This window comes from Narcine bancroftii, chromosome 2, assembly GCF_036971445.1.
Source record: "Narcine bancroftii isolate sNarBan1 chromosome 2, sNarBan1.hap1, whole genome shotgun sequence".
Classification (NCBI taxonomy): Eukaryota; Metazoa; Chordata; class Chondrichthyes; order Torpediniformes; family Narcinidae; genus Narcine; species Narcine bancroftii.
In genome coordinates this window covers 246,705,682-246,723,300 of record NC_091470.1, presented here as the reverse complement: position 1 = coordinate 246,723,300, position 17,619 = coordinate 246,705,682, and the positions used below count along the sequence as shown (strand labels likewise).

Sequence of the window (17,619 nt, the reverse complement as noted above, 5' to 3'; positions counted from 1 at the left end):
CTAACTAACCAACCACCCGAAACCCCCAAGCATGCATCAACAACTCCAGTGAGTAGCACCAGAATAAACAGAACTCTCGCAGCCTCCAGACCCTGGGATTTTGCCGATGCCAGCAGAGAAATCGACGAAAGGAAACAACAGGCTTTTGGCTCTTACAGTAGCAATCGGCAAATTGAAGAGGGTCATCTCCTCTGCTTCTCCTTCTCAGACAGGGCATGGTCCCTCTGTTTTTCTGGTGTCCTGCTCAGTCCTCTGCTCCCTGGAGTCTGCAACCCCTCATGGCTGCTGCCTATAAGAGGCACCACCATCTTAGATGCAGATCCCACGGTGACGGGATTTTAAATAAAACTGCCATCAGCTCCTTTAATGGGCCATTCAAAGCCTGTGCAGAGCTGAAGGCAGATGACTGGGTAGTTGGACCCCACGGGAGCACTGCATCTCCGCTCCTCACTCGCCGCAGGTCTGCACCAGGGATAGCGCTGCCATTACAGTGGCTCCAGCTGCGCCAATGAACAGCAAGCCTTTGGCTCTTACACCGGCTCCTAATTAATATGTCTCAAATAATAATTACACAATTATAAATAACAATCAAATACAATAAATAGGGGGTGTATAGGGAGGGGTAGTACATCTGGTGGGGGGCCTGCCATACCCTATTCAGGCAGCTCATCCACCTTTGGTCCCCACCTGATGCTCAGCTCTCACCTGTGGCTTCAAGTAACTGTAGCACTCAAAGCGGCCACACCATGGTAAACCATCTCGGCAGATGGGCTAAACCAGGTGAGGATAGCCAATGGGTCTTCGACCTTTGATGAGGAAGGGATCTGTCTATCCCAGCGTTTGAAGTCTGGCCCTAGAAGATTGAGCAGAACAGACTGATTAATGATCAAAAGGTCAAGAAGGCAGGCCCAGCAGGAGTTATGGAGCATGAAGAGCATGACAAGACACTTAGACATCCTGGTCATCCACTGCAACGAGAGGCCTCCAGCCATAAAGGTTGCCTATGCCACTAGATCAAAGTCTCTTCTGCTGAGAATAGGATTGCCCCTGCCCAACTGCTGTTTCACTTAAAATTCCATCACACACAGGTTTCTGTGGTGTGATTCATCTCAGTTAACCCAACGTACTAGAAAGCACTGCGCTTCAACTTTGTGTCCACAGATGAATTGCACAACAACGTGACTTATTCGAACTGAAGGACTATCAATACAGTAAATTCCAAGATTATGTTGTTTTTCTTTCTTCTTAGGCCAGAGGTTACCAGCACAGATTTGAAGAGTGATCTTTACCACAAATCTGGACCAGCAAAGTCTATAGTCTGTGTAGTGGGCAAGGGCAAGGTCCAAAAAACAACAAAATAAAGCCAGTTTGGGCTTGTCAAAGTTCCTCTGTCTCCTGTAGAAAGCAGACTTTGTTGACGGGTTTGTTCATAAAACTGGCTTTGGTCTTGATCTGAACATGACGTACAAGTTCCTTTGGACTTTCTAGTAATCTAAGACCATCTTGCTATTTTTCATCCACAATAATCTTGACATGGACAGATGCACAGATTGGGCCCAAAGGTGAAGCATCAGCATCTGAGGTCCCTTTCACAAGAGTCAAATCAAGACTCAAGTTCTTTCTTGTATGATCACTTCAGCAAAATTTGTTACAGAATAGGGCTTCAGAGATTTCTACTGTTCCCAAGATAAAATCAGTGTGATTCTTAATAATATTATCCAAATATGCTCCTGTTGGTTGAAAAATATAATAAATCATGACCTCATCTGAGGGCACAAGATTGGTATTTTTTCAAAACTTTTGGATACACGTCGATGTCTGATAATTTCTTGACTCAAATCAGCATAGAAGAAAACTCTATTATTCTGAATCACCATTGGGGCTTGACTTTGTCTTGCCTTCTGTACCGCCAACCGTAAAATCATTTCTCTATCCTGATAATTGAAGCACCAAATTAACACTGCTCATGATGGTTGACCCGGTAACGGTTTCCTCCTCAATGCTCTATGTGCACTTTCCAATACCAAACCACCCAGAAAGAACTCTTTACCTAACATCTCAGGGATCCAATCCTTAAAAAATTTTATTGGATCCGCACCTTCAAAATCTTCCGGAAGGCCCACAATTTTTACATTATTTCTCTGACTTTGATTTTCCAATTAATCAATTTAAAAAAAAATAATTCTCTCTTCTTGATTCCCCAATCCATGAAAGATTCTTCCACTTTTTCTGTTTTTTCTTTATTACATTGAACTTGGTCTTTACATTCAGAAAAAAGCTGTCTCAATTTTTTTTTAATTCTCCTGTACCACATCTACTGAATTAAGACATTTATTAACATCTCTTTTAAGCATAGACAAATCTTCAGACATTGTAGATTGCATTTGGGTCATTTGAAGGCAATCCCTTCCAGCACAGTAAAAATAGAGTTTAGTCCGGATTCTAGTGCCACATCTTGAGACCCATCTTCTTCAAGCTCCTCCTCCAGTTGTTCCTGTGAACTAGCTGTGTAAGTCCTCTTCTTGTTCCATCATTGTCAAGACACCTGATGACAGCACCCTGACCACGTCGGGGCACCGCCGCTCAGGGGCCCCTGCAGCCCGCACAGGTTCCATCAGATCGCGGACCCTGGAAGCACCGCGCATGCCTGGCAGAGCCAGGGGCTGCGCAGGTGCGGTCTCCAGAGCCTTTCTATGTGCCCCCGACTCTCCTGACAGCAGCGCTCTTTGTTCCTTAGGATCGCCCGTGTGCCAGACTTCGTGAACGCATGGGCCATCAGTCGGTTTCTTCAACAAGCTGGCGCCATCTTGCGGAGAAAAGACCAACACCAGCGTAATATTCAACCTGGCTGGAGTTCTCTGCGGCTTGGAGGCTCCCGACAGCAGCTCCGTGGTTCCAGCTGGACAGGTAGGCCTCCGTTCTTCAGCATTTTTAAAAAGTAATTTTTTTCTGTAGTTGAACCTTAGGTTTTTTTAATATTAGCCACCATTATAGACAACTAATATACTTAGAAACAGAATTAAAGCGTTTATATACTTAAAGTTTAAAAATGGGTACTTAAAAAAACTGGCTGGGGAGGATTAGGATTGCACGTCTGTCCTCTACGCATTCTTGCCACGCCCCCCAATATGCAGATCTTCCTCATGAAATTCATGTCCCTCCACAACTATTGTGCCTGTCTTTTGGAACTCCTCCCACTGGAAACTCTGAAGTCCCTTGATAGCTGCAGTAACAAACTTAAATGCTCTCTTCAGGCGCTTTCCCAACTCCAAGTGAACTGGTTCTGCCCCCAAGCTGAATACCATACTTGTCTTTGCCTGTGAATAATGTCAACTGACGAAAATTTAGTTCCTCCAGAATATATTTTTCCAGGGATCTAATTTCATTCAGTGCTTCTGAATCCTGGTGAATAACCACAACTTCTTTCAAAGGGTACTTAATAGGAAGGGTCTTTCTGTTTCGTATCACCTTTCCAAGTTCAATCACCGGTTGCATTTGGGTGACAGCTGCCTCAATACGTTTATCGATAACAGATTTCCCTGCGTGTGGGAGCACGAGATAGTGAATGCTTTGTGTATTCTTTCTCCAGCGGATGGATCAACCAAGTGCCTTACATTCTGGTACATGAGTTTAGTGATAAATGGTGCCATCAGTGGCACATGGCAAATAAAACAGCAAAGTTTCCAAAGCTCTTTCACAATTCTCAGTACCTTTTGTACCCTTTAACCTTCTACGATTCATTCACACATTTTGTGTGCATGTCCACAAACTTGACTATTCTGGGCACCACAGTGTAAAGTCTGTATGCTCCCATTTCTGCTTTGAAAAACTAGGTTAGGGATTGTGTAAATGAAAATCCATGGTGCTGTCATTGCCCTCAAATGTAATTCCATTGAAAAGAAATTGAATATCCTCTTCCTTCTGCAATCTCTGAATATTCTGAATAAGGAACCTGTATGCATTGTACCAAGGTAGGATGACATCCTTGAGAACACCTCTCACTCCTTCTTTAAACCATGAATGTTTTGCTCTTACAAGGGAACTAATAAGGTGCAGACTCAATGGGTGTTAACAATGTGAATTGAATCTGGGTAATTCTTACAATTGCTCATTTTCTGACCATGGCTATTATGCAGTAACAAGGAACCAACAGTTCTGTAACCATCCTAACATGGATTAGCAAAATAATGCTGTTGAGCAGATGTCACTATTCCAAAGTTTGTGGGTTTGAAGCATTTGTCAACTTTAAAGTCTTCCAGCTTATGAAGATCCTGAATCCAACACATCCATTCCTGTACGTCCTTTTTATTTCTCAAATCGTTTGAAAAACTCAGAAAACAGTGTTTCAATTGAATTTGTCTCCTTTAAGACTTGCTGTTTTTCTTTTGTTAATTTCTCTAGCTCATCTTTGGCTTCTTCATTCTTTTTGTCATAGGCCTCCATCATTTGAAAACCGATTTTAGCTTATTCATCAACAATATTTTTCCATCTCTGCACTCTGTGCAAGGCTTTCCTAATGCTTCTGTTTCCGTTCCAAAGTTATACCTTCCTGGACAGCAAGCTCTTGTTTTACAACTTGCATTGCAGCATCCATGTCTTTCTGGCTGTATTTTAAAACTTTAGCAATAGCACCTTCAGCAGGAACAGAAGATCCACAACCGGCTATTGGATGCTTGAGAATACATTACACATCAGGGATGAAAGAAGCTACATCCACCATTTTGTGATTAGGTTGAGGATGCACAGATCCAGCTTCAAGATCCATAATGCTTCTAGTTGTTGAAACTTCCAGATTAGACTTTGCATCCAAGGGATTAACCAACTCCTTCATAGGACTTTCCTTTAAAAATAATCCAATGCAATAATGGCCATAGACTATCTTAGCAGATTTTGAGACTAAATCAGAGAACTGCTGGTCTTCTTTTGAAGGTTCTTGGTCGTCACTGAGGCACTCAATGTTAGTCCTGAACTGCTGTTCCAACAGCTCATCAACTTTCACAACCGATCTCCTGTTGACACCTGTCTCTGACAGCTCCTGAAAATTATCATTTTTTTCCTCCTAATGGTCCATTAATCATCCAAGCAAGTATGGTTTTGACCGTATAAGATCCGTCTCCCACACTCCATACATCTAGTGGTTCCAGAGCCATTGGTACATTTGAGCCAATCAACAACTATCTCAGAGCCAATTTCAAGGAGATGAACATTCCTTAGATGAGACCACCAATCTACATCGTTATGATATGGGATGTTTCACTTGTGCACAGACAGAATCTTCTGGAAGATCACAAAAAAAATTGCTGCTGTCCAGTCCAGCGACATCTGGGCCTGAAACAATGCTGGTATAAAGGACTTTCCTTTCACCCATACTTCTCAGTAGAATCCTTGACCTTCTTCCCTGAAGATTAAGGTTATTCATTAGCCCCACTGTGCAAAATGATGCAGTGCTCCCTGGGTCAAGAAATGCATAAGTAGGCACTGTTGCATTCCCTTCCTGGCCTTGACTTGTACAGGCACTATTGAGATTTTGCAGTTATCCTCACCAGCCTCAGTAAGAGCACTTGTCAGAACAGCATCCACAACCTTTCTCTTAGCTGCTTCCTTTCTTTCTGCTTGTTCCTTTTCCACTTCTTCCTTTGGTGAATACGCATTAAACCACATGTGTCGCAATTGAGTCACTTCCTGCAGTTTTTGCTAATGTGTCCTTTACACAGACAGACAAAACATACTCCATTTTCCTTTAGGAAAGTTATTTTTCTCATGACGTGATCTCTTTTTCAACTGTGGACACATCTCCAAAGCATATCCACCTCCACAGAAGAAACAGCTCCTCACAGCAGGCAAACCCTCCTTTTCCTTTGTTCTTTCATAATTTTCCTCATCTGCAACTGTCACAGTGGTGGCAAAGATACTGTTTTATTCTTGGATGCAGCTGTGATTTGGACCTTCCTACATCTTTTCTCACTGCTGGAATGTCTTTGATATCTCCAAATAGTGGCCCTGTTACAATCCTCATTTGCCTTCAAGGAAATCCACAATATCCTTAAAAGGTAGCTCTTTCATTGTGTCTTTCCCAGAAATCACAGGCTACAGTTCTCCATATATTGTATCCCTCAGCCAGTAGGGCAACTTCCTTATATTAGCCGGTAAGTCAAACTCAATATGTTGTTGATGTCTTCTATGGCATTACAACATCCTCTTAGAAAGAGAGTGTATGCTTGGAGAGCTTTTGTGTCAGCCATTTTTATTGATGACCATGAAAGAGCCTTCTCCAAACAAGGTGTAGTAATTTTATGCACGTTGCCAAAATGCTCCTATAGTAAAGACTTAGTCTATCTGAATCCTCTTTCCGAGGCCATATGTAGGCAACTCCTTGGCTGTCCTCTAGTGTATTGTTCCAGGTAATAGAGACAATCTCTGGAGATTTTGTTCTTGCTTTCAATACTATGTTCAAGGGATTTAATGAACACTTGGCTCTGAAGTGGGTGGGTCACCATCAAAGACCTGAATCTCCTTCTCGGGCATGGAAGAGAGACACTGTAGCTGGATTAATAACGCAGTGATTTCATTTTGTCTTTCCATGACTGAGAACATGTTGCTCTGTTCACTGTTGTTTATAGCAGGTAATGTAGCTAGAAATGTCATATGTGCAAGTTCACCCAGATTTCTAATGCTTGACTGGAATGTCAAGGGAGCTGTGGTAAGAGATTGGACTTGAGCTACAGCTATGTCTGCAGTTTTTATGGATTAGTAACCCCGTACTTTGAGATGATTTGTCCATGTGTATGCATGTCTTGTAACTGTGGTACGAAAGAATCTGCCTTACATTTTCTTTTCCTGTTGTCCATTTTCAAGATATGACTCCATACTATCAGACATTTCAGATAAGTTACTTTGATCACCAGATCCTTTGAGGGTCCTAGTACACTCACTTTGGCCCTAGTAGTAGCAATGTTTGCTTCAAGCTTCATCTGCTCTTTTTCCCACCCTTTCTGATGATCTTTCCTCCTTAGCTTCTCCTCCTGGCTCCTTTGCTGGGACTTTACATACTCCTCCTGCTATTCCAAAGCATATTTATCCTTCAGCCATTTTTGTTCTCAAACACAAGCAGCCATTTCAGCCTTAGCCTTCACAGGTGTAGATGCAGTAGTGGAAATTCTGGAGCTTGATCCTGGAGAACTTTATTTGCTTCTCTTGCTTTCAACATTTGACACACCATCTCCTGGTTGTATTTCATCCTGCAGGTCAGATGTTGCCTTAATACTTGATACTTTCTGCAGTTGGAATTGCACATCTTTGCATCTTCATCCTCTTCACCACCATTTGGAGGCACACCTTCAACTATTTCCAAATTGCTGATTTTAAATTCATTCGTTGTCTTCTGCAGGGGTTTCAATTGCACCTCAGCGGCAACATCGGGAGCAGCCATTTTACACGTCTCCATCCAACCATCCACTGAGTTCAAGCACCAAGAATGCACAATACAAGCACACCTATACAAGACTTAGGTTAGGCTGCTCTGTGTGCAATTCAAATCACCCCATAACAGGGAGGCTTTGGAGAAGGTACTGTGACAGAGTATATAGGTATGTTTTTGGGAGATAAATTGGGAAAGGTTTGTTAGAGTAGGTCACATACAAACACTTTAAAACAGATCTTATTTGAAATGCTGGAGCTCTGCTAATGCTAGACATATCGGCCCCACAGCCTTTGCAAGAGCTTTGGAGAGTACCCAAGAGACTTCACTAATGTATTATTGTTTACAAAAAGGCAACAGACAAAAGAGTTTATCATAGCCACATATTGTCTGGAAGGGAATTTGCTGTTCTAAGAGGGTCATGTGATTTTGCAAGCAGAGAGTGAAACAGGCTTTGAGAGAGAGAGAGAGAGAGAGAGAGAGAGAGAGAGAGAGAGATCACTTCTACAGTGTTACAGCCAAAACTGGAACAGGACAAGCTGGCAAGCTTGTGGAAAACCCCATTCAGAAGACAGGTTTTTATTTAAGCCTGGTCAAAACCCTTGTAGTTCATGTAAGAGGAGAGGACTGGCTGTCTAACGTTTCACTTGGAATAAGAGAAACTAAAAGGAACTCTGTGATGACCTGAAAGAAAGAGGTTATCATCTGGAGAACCCTGAGGGACAAGTTTCTTCGGCTAGACACTGAAGTGGCTGGGTGTCCAGCGCAAAACAAATCTCTCCCTTTGAACTTTCCTGAGCAGTAACCATTTACCTTTCAAGCATCAAAGCCTAGTGAACATTATAAATGTTAAATTCTATGCCCAGTATAAGAATTGTCTGCAAGCAGTGAACTTGGGAGAAATGAGAAGTGAGATTGGAGTGTGAATCAGAGAACTTTTCTGAACTTACATACATATTATGTACACACATGCTTAGAATTAGAAGGGGGTTAAGTTAGGTTAGTTAAGAATAATAACAAGTTAAAGTGTGGTTCTGTTTTCATGTTTAAAGATAATTAAAAGCAATTTTTGTTTAAGTAACCATTTGTCTTGGTGAATATTTATTGCTGCTGGGTTTATGGGTCCTCTGGGCTTGTAAAAGTACAAAGGAGACTTTCCTCTCCAAGTTGTTGCCTGTATTACAGAGTATGAGGTATAAAGAGAGGTTAGTCAAACATGGGTTTTATCCTCTGGAGAGGCTGAAGGGAGATCTGGCAATCCTCAATGGGGCCTCATTTCTGTGAGGGGCACTTGACAAAATGGATTATCTGTCTTCCTTAATGTAGATCAAGTTAAAGAATTTCACGTATGTTACATTCTAAATGTTGTATTATTTGACAATAATGGAACTTTTACCTTTAACTTATGACAGACACAGTAAGAGGAAACAGCAAGAATCCTTTTATCCTTTTTTCCCCACCAGGATAGAAATGTCAATACAATAGGACATGCATTAAGGCAAGTGGAAGAAAAGTTTAATGGTGATAAGAGGGGCAAGTTTTAGTTTTACGTCGGGAGTGGTAGGAGCATGGAACAGGCTGCCAGGTGTTTGAAAGTCTTTTGGATACTGGGATATGCAAGAAATAGAGTGGGTGGTGATACAATCACCAGCCTACTGCAGGGGGTGATCTCTGCACCTGGAGGAAGACCACCTGAGTGGCTGACTCCATCTGGCCGGCTGTCAATCAGCTAACCTGATTATAAACCTGAGCCAGTTACACAGGGAGCCACCAAGGCATGAACTGGTGTTCATTACTGGAATAAAGCCTGTTGTACAGTCTTTTCTGAGTTTGTGCTTGCTTGCTGCTACATCAGCGCACCAGAGGGATATTGATGATGTAGGAGCAGAGAGATTTAGTTAATTTGGCATCATGTTCAGTGCTGACATGGCTCAGAGAGTCTGGTCCTGTGTTGTTTTATGTTCAACTATCTCACTTCCTTCTCCAGCTCCAGACAAATAGTGCCCTCCAAATTGTTTAGGACAAAGATGCTTCTTTTCTCCCCTTTATTTGCTCCTGCGCTCCACAGTTTTAAATTTGTAATCAAACAGTTCATGTGATTAAAGTGCACATTCCCAATTTTATTCAAGGGCATTTTGGTTTTACCATGTAGACATGTTAATAACATAGTCCCCTCATTCCAGTGCACCATAATATTTTGGATCTAGCAATAACACAGTATTCAAAAACAAATTAGATAATTAAGGAATCCACACAAATAACTTTAGTAAGGAATTTTATGTTTGTACTAAGACAAGATGAAAGATTTCAGATCAGTATATTAAGAAGACAAGCAGAAACCAGATCTTGATTTCATAAATATATTTTCATTGAAAACGGAATTGAAAGTGCAATTTGAACTTAAATTCTCTGAATGATTCGACTCGATCTTTGATTCAGGGGAGGCAGTAACAATCACAATTTTATCTTGTGTAATTTTGAACATTTGGTTGAATGAGTCCATTTTCCCTCCATCTTCCAGGACCAAAGTAATGTGCATAAATTGTGAAATATCAAATACTGTAGATTCCTTTCAAGAAGGCAGAAAAAAGTCAAACAGGAATAGATTTTCCTAAACTTCATTTTATTCAAGTATTACAGAATTTTAAGTCAATTTTCAATAACACATACATGGAACTGGTGTGATACTGTGAACGCTTAAGATTTCCTCATAAAATACAAACATGGTGACGTTGCTTCTTAAAATTTGATACACAAACCAAGGAAACAAAATAAACTATTTATGAGAACCTTTAATACATATAGCAAGGCAAGTGCCAAAAGCAAAGCACATCAAGTGAAGGCTGTGAAATTAATGTACAAAAATTACAGATACAAAACAGCCATATTTGGGTGTCTCTGACAGAAAATTCTTGCAGCAAAGAAAATTGATCATTCAGAATAGCCATTAAAAATCACATGATGGGCTGAAACCCTCACATACAAATTAGATGAAGAAGGAGAGTTCAATTACAAATTATGTATTGTTTCATTACTCGACACAGACCCACAATCCTCATACAGCACCTCTGTTCCTATGGAAACCTAATAAAATGTTTGAAATACTCAGGTAATAACCTTCTTACAGGGCTGAAAAAGTAAATATTGGACTGTAGCGGTGGCTACCCTGCTCCTGAAAGAACACACACAACCAGACGAGTTGAGCTCAGTGAGCAGACCAGTTTATTGCAGGCTGCTGGGCTGCACTTGTACTCCTAGCCCGGAGCTGGCTGAGAACTACGCTGGAGGGCGCTGATGTCACCCGGGCGTGGGCTTCTGAGCCCCGTGCTGGAAGGAAGGAAAACCCCAACTGCGCCACTTTGGACTGCTGCCCCACCGCATGGCTTACAAGCGGGGCTGGTTCAACTGCCTAGTGGTGAGTCGCCACACAGCATCCCCCTCCCCCAAACCGGTGCCAATGTCCTTTTTCGCCGGGCGGCCTCACTTCTTGGGCTGGGCTATGAACACGGGCTCAGTGGGATCGAGGTGCGCTGGTTTCAGCCTGTCCACGATAAACAGCTCCCGCCTGCCGCCAATGTCCAGTGTGAACGTAGAGCCAGAATGCTGCACCACCCTGTACAGCCCCCTTGTACAGTCGGTGCAGAGGTGCCACGGTTGGGCCCCACCAAACAAAAACGTACTCCACGGAAAGCAGTTCGCCAGGAACATGAGACGGGCGGGTGCCATGCCTGGGCGGCAGCGAGAGTTCGAGCGAGTCCAAGCATGCCCGGAGGTGAGGAAGTAGTTTGTGCGGCAACTGCTGGGGATTGTGAAGTGCGTTGACGAACTCACCAGGTAGTGCCAGCAGCGCACCGTAGACCAGCTCAGCTGATGACACCTGCAGATCTTCCTTGGGAGTGGAGCGGATGCCCAGGAGCACCCAAGACAGTTCGTCCGCCCAGTCAGGACCGGTGAGGCAGGCCATGAGTGCCGACTTAAGGTGGCGGTGTAGAGGTTCGACCAGTCCATTGGCCTGCAGGTGGTAGACCATGGTGCGGTGTAGCTGGATCCTCAACCTGTTGGCAAGCTGTGCCCAGAGCGCTGATGTGAACTGGGCACCCCAATCACCGGTGAGGTGACCCGGGATGCCGAACCAGGCGACCCAACCATGCAATAGTGCTCGGGAGCAGGAGTCGGTGGAGACGTCTGGCATCGGGATCGCCTCAGGCCAGCGAGTGGTGCGGTCCACCATCGTAAACAGGTTTGCCCCTGGAAACAGGTAAGGGCCCAACAATGTCCACGTGAATGTGGCTGAACCGTTCCCGGATGTGCTCGAACTCCTGTACGGGAGCCCTGGTGTGCCTGTGCACCTTGGATGCCTGGCAATGGGTGCACGTTCTGGCCCAGCTCGTAATCTGCTTCCGCAGCCCATGCCATACGAACCATTCTGCCACCATCCGGAATGTGGACCTGATGGACAGATGTGAAAGGTCGTGGATGTGACGGAAGACCTGCCTGCGCCACTGCTGGGGAACCACTGGCCGTGGGGTGCCCATGGAGATATTGCACAGGATGGTGCCTTCGGTGCTCAGAGTCGGGAGGTCTCAGAACCACAGGCCCATGATGGCAGTCTTGAAGGCCCTCGTCTCCTCATCAGACTTCTGGTCCTGGGTGAGCTGGTTGAAGTCATGGCCGGTCATGAGAGTGTATCGGCAAACACATTGTCCTTCCTCGCCTTGTGCAAATGTCGGTGGTAAACTCCAACACGAAGGAGAGGTGACACCGCTGGCGGGCCAACCAGGGATCCTTTGCCATCGCGAGCGCTTGGGTGAGGGCTTGTGGTCGGTGAAGATGGTAAAAGTCTTACCCTCCAAAAAATAGCAGAAATGCTGCACCGCCAGGTACATGCCCAGTAACTTGCGGTCAAAAGCACTATACTTGCGTTCTGGCAGGCAGAGCAGATGGCTAAAGAATGCCAGTGGCTTCCAATGTCCATTCACCTTCTGCTCCAGGATGGCACCTACGTCTGTGGTAGAGGCATCGACAGGTCTGTGTGTGGGTGGGCAAGTATGGTGGCCTTCGTGAGGGCATCCTTGGTGGCCTCGAATGCTGTGCAGGCTTCTGGGTTCCAAGCAAGTGTTTTGTGCCTGGCTGCGATGAGAACAAATAGCGTCTGCATGAAGCGCGCAGCTCCCGGGAGGTAGCGGTTGTAAAAGTTGACCATACCCGCAAACTCCTGCAGTCCCTTGAGGCTGTCCAGGCATGGGAACTCCCTGATAGTGGTGACCTTCACAGCAGCGGGCATGGCTCCTTCGGCCATGATGGTATGGCCCAGGAACTGCATGGACTCTTTCCCGAACTGGTACTTGGCCGGGTTGATGGTAAGGCTGAAATTGGCCAGCCGGAAGAAAAGGGTGTGTAGGTGGGCCTTGTGATGTGCCTGGTCCTTGCTGGCGGTGAGGATGTTGTCCAAATAAATAAAGACAAAATCCCTGCCCACAGAGTCCATGAGGCGCTGGAAGGTCTGAGCAGCATTCTTGAGCCCAAACAGCATGCGCAGGAATTCAAATAAGTCAAAGGGGGTGATGATGGCCGTCTTGGGTATGTCCTCAGGATGCACCAGGATCTGGTGATATCTGCGCATCAGGTTAACCTTGGAGAAAACTCTCACATCGTGCAGGTTGGCCGTAAAGTCTTGGATGTGAGGGATGGGATAATGTCAGGAATTGTTGCCTCGAGCCATCGATAGTCTCTGCAGGGACACCAGCCACCGGAGGCTTTCGGGACCAGGTGGAGTGGCGAGGCCCATGGGCTGTCCGACCGCCGAATTCTCCCCAATTCCAACAGGTGCCAAAACTCCTCCTTCACCACCTGGAGCTTGTTAGGCAGGAGCCAGCGTGCCTTGGTGTGAACTGGTGGGCCTTGTGTGGAGATGTGGTGGAACAACCTGTGGCACGGCGAGGCAACGGAGAACTGTGGCTTGACGAGTGTCGGGAACTCGTCCAGGATTCACTGGAATTTGTCTCTGCGGTGCTGATCGTGGCCATCTGCGGTTACTCTGAGCGGGAGGTGTCGAGGCGAGCAGCCTGGAAGGTACGGGCGTCCACCAGGCACCTACCTTGAATGTCCTCCAGAAGTCCGTGAGCGAGGAGGAAGTCTGCACCCAGGATGGCAATCGGGATGGACGAGACTGTGAACCTCCATGCAAAATTTCGTTGGCCGATCTGGAAGTGGACTGACTTGTCTCCATACATCCAGATTGCTGTTGCGTTGGTCGCACGGAGGGGAGGTCCGCGAGGTCGGTTCCTGGTCTCGACGGCAATGGTGGGATGATGCTGATCTGGGCTCCAGTGTCAATGAGGAACTGCCAGCCGCTGACTGAGTCTTGCAGGTGGAGGAGGCTGTGTCCTTGGCCAGCCGCCACAGCCATTAACAGCGGTTGGCCTGGTCGTTCCTCTGGAACGAGCAGGGCTGACGACACTTCTGAGCCTTGGCTCCCCAGTGCTGGTGGTAGAAGCAGAGGCCTGGAGCGGATGCTGTGGCCTTGGTTATGCTCTTGGGGGCCCCTGCAGGGGCCAGATGCACTACTGCAGCACTAGGGGTGGGCTTGGCATGGTCATGCCCGTGCCTCATGACCTGCTGGACCACTGAGCCCTCCAGGAATCATGCGAGCCATAGCTCCTGGGCAACCTTCCTTGGGTCAATGAAGCTCTCCTGGACCAGCAGCGGCCGGATGTCCCTGGGCATATGGTCGAGGAAAATGCATTCGAAGAGTGGGTAGTTGATGTGCTCACCCATGAGCACGATCATCTCGTCTATCAGCTCCATCGGGGACCTGTCCCCCAGGGCGTCGAGGTGCAGCATCCAAGCAGGACGCTGGTGTCCGGATAGTCCGAGGGATCCAGTAAGCACTCACTTGATGGTTTCGTATATGTCTTCAGTGGGTGGGTGCTGAATGAGGTGCAGCACACGTCTGATGGTGGCCTGGTCCAGGCCAGCGACCACATGGTAGAATTTGGTCATATCAGACAAAATCTGGTGGAGGTGAAACTGAGCCTCCACGTGGCTGAACCAGGTCTCCGGCTCTTGAACCCAGAATTCAGGCAGTTTTACGGCTATAGCGCTGATCCCAGGCTCACTCATGATAGGTTCAAAGACGTTTGAACCAGTCGGGGTCACCAATTGTAGCGGCAGCTACACTGCTCCTGCAATAACACACACAACCAGACGGGTTGAGCTCAGTGAGCAGACCAGTTTATTGCAGGCTGCTGGGCTGCACTTATACTCCCAGCCCAGACCTGGCTGAGAACCACGCTGGAGGGCACTGATGTCACCCAAGTGCCACTTGGTCCCCCAGCGTGGGCTTCTGAGCCCCACTCTGGAAGGAAGGGAAAACCCCCGACGGCGCCATTTTGGCCGGCTGCCCCACCACGTGGCTTACAAGCAGGGCCGGTTTGCCTGCCTAGTGGTGAGCCGCCACAATAACAAACCAAGGTGCCAAAAAGAAAAGAGAATACAGAAAATTTCATATCAAGAACACTTTGAAAGGCTTACACTTTTGCCAAGGAGAAAAACTGCATTTCAGAAACCATGAAAAAAACTTTCTCAAGCCAAAAATGGAAGGATTTTGAGGCGTAATCAAAAACTTAGTTAAAGAACTTAAGACTGTGGTTCTCAATCTTTTTCTTTCCACTCACATACCATTTTAAGTATTCCCTTAAGTGCTCTGTGATTAGTAAGGGATTGCTTCAGGTGGTATGTGGGTGGAAAGGAAAAGTTTGAAAACTACTGTTTTAATCGTACCTAATTGACTCGTTATGTGCAAGGTTTCATAACCCCAAAGGAAATAGACCAATGACAATTTTTCTCAAGCAAAATATTTCAGTAACAATTGGTTCAAGAGCAGTGGTTCTCAACCTTCCCTTCCCACTCACATCCCACCTTATGCAATCCTTTACTAACACAGAGCACCTATGGCATAGGGAATGCTTAAAGTGGGACATGAGTGGAAAGAAGACTTTTTAAAAAGCCAAAAAAGCGATGTTTAGGAGAAGAGGAAATACTTTAAATGTTGGTAGCAAGTGTTTAAGGGATTAAGATATCAGAATCAGAAAATGAGATCGCAGGAGGTGAAGAGAGTGGTGAATGTTTTCCTTGAAAAAGCCATCAAAAGATTACAATAGCATCAAGATCAACTAGAAAAATGGGCCAAGAATGGCAGATGAAATTTAACTCATACTAGTGTGAAGTGATGCATCTTTGGAAGTGAAAACAGGCCATTATTTGCACAGTGAACGTGCACTGGGCCACAAAGGGGTTGTCCTTGAAAGAGACCACACAAGTAAACTGGGTGATGAAGATGGCATCTGGAACACTTGCTCTCATTGTTCGGGGCAGTGAGTACATAACTTGGTACATCATGTTACAAGACATCACTGATGCCAGACTTGGAGAACTGGTAGCTGTGCTATAGGAAGGATCTGATTAAGCAAGACAGGATGCTGAAAAGATTCACAAGGATGTTGCTGGTACTGGAGCGCTGGAGTTATAGGAGAGACTGGATAGGCTGGGGATAATCTTATCAAGGTTAGTAAATTCATGAATGGTATTGAGATGCAAGATAATCAGTCCATTTTCCAGGAAAGATGAGCTTGAAAAGAGAGGGCAAAAGTCTCAGGTGAAACAGAAAGTTTTAAAGGCGATCAGAGAGACAAGTTATTCCCACTCAGAAGGTGATAGGTATATGGAACGTGCTACCAGAGGAGATGGTTGAGGTTACATGGATAAGGCCAAATGCAGGTAAATGAGGACGGCTCAGGTATACACCTTGGTTGGCATGAAAGAATTGGGCAGAAGGATTCATTTTGTTGCTGTATTAACATTCTCCCTTTAAATATAAAACACAAAATTGAAGAACAATCAAGCAAAATATCAACCAATGAAATAAAATATCACACAGTTACAGAAATCCTTTGCGCAGGAAGAAATTGTTACTAACGGTACAAATTTTCCAAATCGTTCACCATAGGTTACTTGCTGAATCTTGACAAGTTTTATCAAGAGGAATCAGAATTTGCTTGCACACAAGTTACTAAAGATCAATATGAAGGTACACAGGTGATGACAAGGGCCAATGAATGATATGTTAGTCCAGTGGTTTTCAATCTTTATCTTTCCACTCACATAATTCCTTACTAATCACAGAGCACCTACGGCATAGGGATGACTTAAAGTGGTATGTGAGTGGAAAGAAAACGGTCAAGAACCACTGTGTTAGTCCTTATCACAAGGCTTCGATACAGGAGTAAAGAAGTATCATTTGCAACTGAACCTTGATAAGAGAGCATTTGAAATAGTAGCTACAGATTTCAAACACAATCTGCTGCAGGAACTTAGTGAGACAAGCATCATCAGTGGGAGAAAAAGAATGATTGAGGTTTTGCTTGGAAGCTCTTCATCAGGACAGCGGGAACTGTACAGGAATAATATAAAGGAGACAAGGAAGGAGATATGAGGCAGGGACCCCACACAACAAATTGGCCAAACAGAGATAAGGCAGTGGTAAATCTACATTATTCACCACATTTTGATGAAACTTTTAAATATTATACTATTAATCCACTTAAAGGCTGATTAGTTACTGCTTTTTTTTAAAAAAAGCATTGGCAATTCTTTATGGCCTTTGCAACATATCTAAATCTTCTTTTTAGCTTAAAAAACTAAAAGTAATTAAACAAGACTATAAAAATGTACAAATCAGTTTAGTCAGCAAACTTTTTCAAAACCATAGAACCATCGAATATAACACAGAAATAGCCTTTGGCTCTTCTAGTCTGTGTCGAACTATTTTTTCTGCCTCATTCCACTGACCTGCTCCCAGTCCATAGCCTTACATACCTCTCCCATTCATGTATCTGTCCAAATTCTTCTTAAATGTTAAAATTGAGCCAGTATTCACCACTTCCAACACATACAGGGTCGTAGGCTAATTTGTGTGCAATCGGGAAGCACAGGTTTAAATGTCTGGAATTGTGCTGTAAATAAAATTTAAATTTAATCCACTCACTATGAATAATGTCCGTAATGAAATCGACACACCCCAAGAGAATGAAAATATACTTGCTACTGATGTCTTCTTGCAACATTTTGCCTGGTGGAACAGCTCTGTAAAACCTCTATATTTCAGCTGAGAAATTATCATGACTGTTCATCATGTACCATGT

The 17,619-nt window shown here is 44.8% G+C and overlaps 1 long non-coding RNA gene and 1 pseudogene across 1 annotated transcript in view; one reads left to right on the top strand and one right to left on the bottom strand.

The window, feature by feature from the left end:
* Positions 1 to 2,750: 2,750 nt before the first annotated feature.
* LOC138752653 (uncharacterized) overlaps positions 2,751 to 17,619 on the top strand; it is a 48,376-nt gene continuing 33,507 nt past the window's right edge. Inside the window, exon 1 of the long non-coding RNA XR_011350808.1 lies at positions 2,751 to 2,907. This is a non-coding gene — a long non-coding RNA (uncharacterized lncRNA). The remainder of the gene's footprint in view (positions 2,908 to 17,619) is intronic.
* On the bottom strand, positions 3,102 to 11,842 carry LOC138752225 (isoleucine--tRNA ligase, cytoplasmic-like; annotated as a pseudogene).